The 8,979-nt window shown below is 36.2% G+C and overlaps 1 pseudogene; it reads left to right on the top strand.

The window, feature by feature from the left end:
* The first annotated feature begins 2,965 nt into the window (after nucleotides 1–2,965).
* On the top strand, nucleotides 2,966–3,909 carry LOC114613213 (annotated as a pseudogene).
* The last annotated feature ends 5,070 nt before the right edge of the window (nucleotides 3,910–8,979 follow it).

The raw sequence follows: 8,979 nt of genomic DNA, 5'->3' as shown, positions 1-8,979 counted from the left end.
CCAGAAAACAGAGGACATGCTTCCATTTTCCTTTACATTCATTTTATTTCATGGACATATTTGATATGACTGTCAGTTTTTCACTCAAGTGATGTAAATGTATTCCCAGTAGCAGTACCAGAATACACTATGCTTGTGATCTATTCACAGACCTGGTATTCCAATATTCTCTCTCTCTCTCTCTCTCTATCTCTCTCTCTCTCTCTCTCTCTCCCTCCCTCCCTCCCTCCCTCCCTCCCTCCCTCTCTCTCTCTCTCTCTCTCTCTCTCTCCATGTGTGTGTGTGTGTGTTTCATGTTTCTTCAGATACTTAGCTTCAGAGTGATTAGGCTTTGATCTTGGTCAATCAATAGTGCTGGCTTCACTGTTATAAATGTTTATGGATATACTCTTGCTTTCATTATTTATAACTAAATATTTCAACTTAAACTAACATGGAAGCCACAAAAACTGCATTTTTAATAAATAAAACATGATTTTTCTCAGTATATATCAATGTTTACAAATGTGTTTACCCATCATAGCTATAGTCTTTTTTCACCAACCATTAGTTCTAGTGAGTTTCAAAGAAAGATGCCAGTTTATGATTTAGAATATGGGTCATTTTCTGTATGCGATAAACATTTACAAAGCAGTGTATATAATGTAAAGAGGTTGAAATGAATATATTTGGGATAGGAAAGGGAAATGCCAGGGTGAGAAGGCCTGAGTGGGTGTGTGTACGAACACCTTCATAGAAGCAGGGGAGGGGGAAATGGGATAAGAGGCTTAAGGAGGGGACAGAAACTTGTAAAGAGGATAACATTTGAAATGTAAATAAAGAAAATATCCAATAAAAAGAAAACATTTCTCATTACTATCTTTTACCTAATATTACCATCTTTTTATATTAATTATAATGCTTGTGATTCTATTAATACATTTTTGAAGTAGAATTAATAATAAATTATCAGATGTGTATGGTTTGTCCATTTGTAGCTTTAAAATTAGAATCGGGATATAGTTTTTACCATTTGCAGATGAAGGCATAAATTAAGTATTCTCCTTGAGCCTTATTTACTTATATTATACTATATATATTTTGCCTACATATAATATCTGTGCATGTCTTGTGTGCCGTTTTAGAGTGTTTTTGTCCTCTTCAACCAGAGTCACATATGGTCATAAGCCACCATGTCATTGCCGAGAATCAATCCAGGCTTTTCCAACATTAAATTTGGTCTTGACCACTGAGGTATGTCTCCACCCCATATCCTGTAGATTTTATAAATAGAACATCAGTGTGCAGGTACTGTAAATGTCTGTTGGAGAGAGAATTAAATGTTTACCTCATGTAATTGGGATGAATCCATTCTTTTACTAGATTATAATTTTAAAGAACGAATTATTGTGAATATTAAAAGTGTAACTTATGGAGTCATATTCATAGAAAAGTTAGCGGATGGTCTCAGGCAGTAAATTCTGAATTATTTCCATACGTACATGCATGTGTCTATATATGTGGAATATTTGCATGAACTTGAAAATATAATTGGACATTTTTTCTCACAAGAGTCTAATTCAGTGTAGTACTTTTTTATTTCTCTGACAACAGCTGATTTAAAGTATGGATTTAATTAATTCAGTAATAAATTGATCCTGATCACCATGTCAGATACTAATATAGGCACTAAATGTAAGACTGTTGAGTAAAACTGTGAGAGGTGTGTGGTTTCTGAAGATTCATGGTAACACTGGGGACCTTGTTTTCCAATGCATGGGAAGGAATCTGTTGTCAAACAAAAATGTCCGAAAAAGATCACTATCTGGTCATTATCAGTGAGTTCAAGTTTGCCATACCATATTGATAATAATAGTGTTTGTCTTAGAGTTCCAGGTTCTCTCTTATTGGGGAGATGTATGTAGCCTATAGTAACTAGAGAAACTAGGAAAGTAAAAGAGGACCATTGACCATATAGTGGTGAGATGGAAGCCATAGAGAGCAGAATCTCAGGGTACAAATGATCTCCTCAATGAACAAGGAAAAGGGGACTTCTTAGAGTGTGGAGGTGGACAAATATAGAAGAGATATGTAGGTAAAATATCAACATGGATTTTGGAAAGCCATGATTATTTGTTTTATTAACTAAGGACACTGCCCCTCCTAAAAGGAATGAAAAATACTATTTATCTTGATAGCTGGGAGTTAGTTTTTTAAACCTAAATTTTCACAAAAGGAGATGGGATGGGACCTAAAGTGGGAGAGGCCTTAGACCATACAGTAATATAATTAATGGTCATAGGGTGTGCAAAATTAACTAATGGTCTCCAACTGTATCTATTTCTTTAATTCAGATTCCAGGGATGTAATATTTCTTGGAAAATAGAGCATTAATACAGCTGCATTGAGAAAGACATTAAACCAGTGTGACTACCATGAATTATCACAACGATTGCATTAGAATTATGAGTCAAAGCATGAATAGTTGTAAAATAGAGCACAGTAAAATTATAGAATATGAGACTGACTCACCAGACATTTTCGATTTCACTTGTGAATATTTTCTAGATTAATGTAACTTTTTTCAGTTGTACATATATTATTAAAATTCTATGCTCATCACTACCGTTTTGGATGTTTACAAGAAATGAGACAATAAAACAATAGGATTGGAATTATAAGTCATGAAACTTGAGTGTTAATACAGGCCCACAAAGTGAGCATTCTGTACAGATTTGACTATGGTTGTATTTATCATCTATAAGTTTCTATATATACATCAGATACATGGAAGATATAGAAATATAGTCTATGATGTACAGTCTTGAAGACCAAAAGTTAAAGAAACAGGCTATTCAAGAATTACTATGGAAAAGAGAATGATAATTTATGCAATGCATCATTAACTTGATGTGTGGTCTATTATTTTTTCAGATCAAAGAAATAAGCTTCCACTAATCTCTTAAGATGAATATAGTCTCCACTTATGTTCTCACTCAAGAATGTACTTTATTTCCAAGCTGGGCTTGGAGTCCTGGCTAATATGTTTCTTCTTTGTTTCTATGTTTTCATAATCTTAGGTCATAGACCTAAGCCCACGGACTTGATCTCCTGTCAATTGAATTTCATTCACATAATGATGTTCCTTACTGCAGGGGATATTTGGCTTGCAGACTTACTCACATCACTGAACATTGATAATGACTTCAAATGTAAGGCAACTTTTTATATAAATAGGGTGATGAGAGGCCTCTCTATCTGCACCACCTGTCTCCTGAGTGTGGTTCAAGCTGTCACTATCAGACCCAGTACTTCAGTTTTGGCAAAATTTAAACAAAAACAGAAAACATACATGAAATATGCTTTCTTCTCTATATGGTCTTTCAATATATCATTTAGTAGTATCCGAATCTTCTATGTTGGTGCTTTTACCAACGTGAGTGAGACCAGTCAGATGAAGGTCAGTAAATCTTGCTCACTCTTACCCATGAACTACATAATCAGAGGAGTGATTTCAACAGTGACAACATCCAGAGATATGTTTCTTGTAGGAGTCATGCTGACTACAAGCACTTACATGGTGATTACCTTGGTCAGACATCAGAGGCAATGCAAACATCTTCATAGCATCAGCCATCTGAGAACATCCCCTGAGAAAAGGGCCATCCAGATTATCTTGTTGCTGGTGATTTTCTTTGTGGTCATGTATTGGGTAGACCTCATTATCTCAACGACCTCAGTCCTGTTATGGAGGTACGACCCAGTCGTTCTGACTGTTCAGAAGTTTGTGATGAATGCCTATCCCACAATTACTCCATTGGTACAAATCAGTTTTGATAACAGAATAATCATTATGCTGAAAAACTTGCAGTCAAAATGTCACCACATGTTTTTTATAAAATGTTTTCTCTCTTCTTTAAGAAGCTATAAATGTATTTCATTCTTACATGTACAAGTATTATACCATACTGCATGCATGTGTATATTTTTGGTGTCCACAGAGGTGAGAAGATGTCATGGCATGCCCTGGAGTTGGACTTATTGCTGGGTATAAATGATAATTTTTGTAGCACTAGTTATTTTGTTTCCAAAATACAAGTTCTTTAAAATGTAATGATTCAAGCAGCAAAGCAAGATTCTTCTTATGATTTAAATAAAATTTGTGCTAATTACAATATACATTCTTACTTCATTTCTGTTTCCAAATAATAGAGAGTTTTAAAGTTAATTGTATACAATAAGTTGATACTTTCATATGAATTCTATTAATTCTTCTTACTTTACATAGTAAATATTGCTTTGACACTGAGTAATATTTGATATTACTCAAAGGAGTATCCTTACTGATATTCACTTTTAACTTTTCTTTTGCTTTTAATTTATATTCACTAATCCAAAATAGTTTATTTTGTTCAAGCTTTATTTTTCCCCTAATCATAATTTATGTAAATAAACAAAAATAATGTGAATTCCATATTTCCATTTTATGCCATTTATTTAATGGATTTCTTATGATAATGTCATGTGCCTATTTATTTGAACTTCATTTTATCTACTCATTGAAACAAAGGCAAATAACATTTTTTATATACACATACATGTTGTAGAACATGTTTATTGAATATCTGAATTCATTCATGTATGTATGTGTGTTTGTGTGTGTGCACAGCTGAAGTATATATGTACATGTACAGGTGGAGGCCAGGAGACAACTTTGTCTGTTGTTCTTCATATGCCATTCATCTGGTGTCTTAATAGGGCATCTTTCTCTGTGACCTGGAACAAGATAGTAGTCTCAGGGATTCTCCTGTCTCTACCTCTCTAGATCTGGGATCACAAGTATTTACCACCATCATCCATCATTTCAACATTATAATAAATTCTGATTAGGGCCTTCACTCCCCATTACTCTTAGTTTGATAATTTTCCTTCAGTGTGCCCTGACCCTTATTCCATTCATAACTATCTGTTCCATTTTCCTGTTTTAGGGAGATGCAATGTTGTGCTATGAAATGTTTGTGAACCCCAAAGACCACCAGGGAGCCATTTTTGATTAATCATACTAGGGTCTAGTATTACAAGCATGAGCTTGCTTTTCCTCTAACCAAGCCCTGACATTGCAGGATGGGAAAGCAGAGCAGATTCAAACCCTCAGCAGGACAAGGTTTTATAGGAAATGAAAGCAAGTGAGGGGATTTAGCCTGGGAAGTAGCTAATAGAATGTCTGTTGTACGCAGACAGGTTGGTGTTCTGAAGCAAAACTGATAATAATCATAAACAGTATGAAAGTATGTTTGAAACAATCAGACTAATCTTTGAGTAACATTTGCTAGGTAGTAGCCAAGGAGTACCTGAGGGGTATGGACCAAAGACACGCCCTGGTATCCTTCTGGGTACTTGGGTACAGCTTGCATTCATCTGTAGGTCAAGTTTTTAGGTTGTTTCCAAAATGCAGCTGGTCCCAAGTTGGAAAATGTTTGGCCTCTCAGCAACCTTCCCCTCCTTCTCTTACTCCACACCTAACCTTTGTGGTTATGTGGATTATGGTTTGATTATGAAAGAGTTAATAGCTAAAATTCAGATATAAGCAATAACATGACCTTGTTTGTTTTGTGGTCTGTATTACGCAACTCAGAACAAGGTTTCCTAGTTCTATTCTTTCAATTTCTGAGGAATGTTCTTTTTCTTTTTTCTTTTTTTATTAGATATTTTCTTTATTTACATTTCAAATGTTATTTCTTTTCCTGGTTTTCCCCCTGGAATTCCTCTATCTCATTCCCTCCCCCTCCTTCTATGAGGGTGCTCCCCATCCAACACATTCCCATCTTTGCACCCTGGCATTCCCATTTACTGGGACATTGAGCCTTAAAACCAAGGGCTTCTCCCATTGATGCTAGACGAGGTCATCCTCTGCTTCATATATGACTGGAGCCATGGATTCCTTCATGTGTACTTTTTGGTTGGTCCTGGGGAGCTCTAGGGGGTCTGGTTGGTTGATAGTGTTCTTCCTATGCAGTTGCAAATCCTTTCAGCTCCTTCAATCTTTACTCTAACTCCTCCATTGGGGACCCTATGCTGATTTCAATGGTTTGCTGTGAGCATCTGTCTTTGTATTTATTAGGCTCTGGCACACCTCTCAGGAAACAGCTATATCAGGCTCCTGTCAGCATGCACTTATTGGCATCAATAGTGTCTATATTTGGTGACTGTATATGGGATGGATCCCTAGGTGGGGCAGTCTCTGAATGACCTTTCTTTCAGTCTCTGCTCCACACTTTGTCTCCATATTTCCTCCTATGAGTAATTTGTTCCCCTTGAAATAGCCATACTTTGGTCTTTCTTTATCTTGAGCTTCATGTGGTCTTTGAATCTTGTATGTAAATCTATCACATTTCTTTTTTCATTCATCTGTTGATGGACCTCTAGGTTGTTTCTAATTTCTGTACATTATGAATATTCAGTGTGTCTGTAGTAGGATGAAGTGTCTTCTGGGTATATGTTTAATACTGGTATAGCTGCTTCTTGAAGTAGATCTTTTCTACTTCCTAAGGAAACACAATGTTGATTACCACTGTGAATGTACATGTTTGTGCTCCAAAGAGTAATGCATGAGTGTTCTTCATACTTTACCTCCTTGCCAGCATTAAGTGCATATTGCCTCACTGATCTTGGCCATTCTGTCTGGTATAAGGTTAAATCAGAAAGTCACTTTAAATTGCATTACACTGATAACTACGGATGTTGAAATGTTCTTTTAAAGTCTCTCTGCCAGTTGAGTTTCCTTTTTGTGAAATTATTTGTTTAGATCTGTTCCCCACATTTAAATAGTGTTATTGGTTTCATTGATATTAAGGCTTTTGACTTCTTCATATATTTTGGATATCAGTCCATTACTGCCTGGTTTTCTGTCAACTTGATAGAAGCTTGAGTCATCAGAGAGGAAGGAACCTCAGTTGCAGAAATGCCTCTATGAGAACCATCAGTAAGATATTTTCTCAATTCGTGATCATTGGTGAAGTGGGCACCCCATTGTGGGTGGTATGATCCCTGAGCTAGTGGTCTTGGGTTTTGTAAGAAAGCAGCCTGAACACACCAGGGAAAGCAAGATAGTAAGCAACAACCCTCTGGGGCCTCTGCATCACCTCCTGTTTTTGATCCTCCCCTGTCTGAGTTTCTCTCCTGACATTTTTTTCATTGTTAATAAGTAGCATTATGAATGTGTAAGCTGAATAAACCCTTTCATCCTCAACTTACTTTTTGTTCTTGCTCTTTTGTCAAGTGTAGTAATGTTAAGAAAAGCCCTGTACAGGATGGGTAGTTGGTGAAGATATTTTTTTCATTCTTTAGATGTGTAATTTCTTTGAAGGTTGGAGTCTTTTGTCCTGCAGAAAATACAAGGTGTCCTATTTATTAATTGTTCTTCTTAGTGACAATCAGTGTTCTGTTTAGAAAGGCTTTTTTTTTCCTTTGAAAATGTTTTCAAAATATTCCCACCTTTCTTGTCTTTCAGGATCTTTGTTTCTGTTGTTATGTTGAAACTGTTGATCCCTTTGGATTTGAATTTTGTGAAGTATGTTAACAATGGATATATTTGTATCTATATGCAGCCGTTAATTTTGACCCATATCATCTGTTGAAGATATTGTATATTTTCCATTGTGTATTTCTTATTTCTTCATCAAAAATCAGGTGTCTATTGGTTTATTTTGTTATGTCTAGGTCTTCTCTTTTCTTCCATTCATCAACATTTTGCTTTTGGTGCCAATGTTATGCTGTTTTTATTCCTGTAGTTGTATAGTACAGTTTGAGATCAGGTCTGGTTTTACTGACTATGCACCCTGCTGCCATCTTAGACTTAAAAGCCATCTTATAGTAAAGACAAAGTAGGTTTATTCTTGTCTATTATTCAACTTTTGTTTCTCAAAAAACTGGGCTATGTTCCACATTGTAAGAATAGACAGTTTTGTACTGCTCATTCTTGGAATGGCATACATGTCTATATTTCAAAAAGTTGTTTATATCCATCTTATAACCCTTCCTTTGTTTCAAAAGTTGGTGTTACAACCCATGACTACCTTGTTATGCCCAGATGCAACCTTTTCTTTGTTTCAGGATTTCCTAACTTGTTATGCTTATGTTCTGTTCCTGTAAGCCTACCTAATTTTCTTACCAAATGTCCCACTTGGAAGCACCATACCATTGAGCTATAAAACTCTTGTCTTCCTCATATTGAATGCTGACCTCTTGGATCCCAATTCATGGGGAGGTAGCTGGTATACATGAATAAATATGCTTGCTTTGAGTAATGTGTGCTTTAATTAAATTTGCCATGATTATTTGGGTCAGTGGGTGATCTTTTTTCCTTCCATATTTGGGATTAGTAATACCTTTAGCAATTCTTTAATTGTTCCGGAGTGTATTTAGATATATGATCTATGTTTATTTTATTTTTTGTATTTTCATATAGTGTTGTGCATTATTTTTCAAGTTCTCTGGAGATTGTGTTCATATTTTAATGGGGATATAATTGAATTGATAGATACCTTTTTATAAAATGACTCTTTTCACTATATTAATACTCTTGATCACCTTTCTCCTGGGGCAAACTCCTAGCTGATCTGCTCTCCTGAAGGCACCACATCCTGACACATCCTAGAGGAACCACTGTACTCATAGCAGTGGGCAAGAAACCTCCCCACAATTATATGCCCCAGAGCTGCAGGTGGGAATCTGGGGCACTCAAGGCACATCATACACCCAAACCCAGCCCTCCAGAATACCATGCCCTTCCACCCCTCTCTTTGTCCTTTCTGCTGGAGCAGACTTCTAGCTGGTCTATTCTGGTGAGGACACCATATCCTGACTCATTTTAGAAGAACCACTGTACATAGAGTAGCAGACTCCTAGCTGGTTTGCTCCTGTAAAGACACCATATCCTGACCCATCCCAGTGGAACCACTGCACTCAGAGCAGGGGAGTAACCACTGCACTCAGAGCAGG

This window comes from Grammomys surdaster, unplaced genomic scaffold (assembly GCF_004785775.1).
Source record: "Grammomys surdaster isolate TR1022 unplaced genomic scaffold, NIH_TR_1.0 126197, whole genome shotgun sequence".
Lineage (NCBI taxonomy): Eukaryota > Metazoa > Chordata > Mammalia > Rodentia > Muridae > Grammomys > Grammomys surdaster.
The sequence above is the reverse complement of the archived record's forward strand: the minus strand, read 5'-3'. Positions and strand labels throughout refer to the sequence as shown.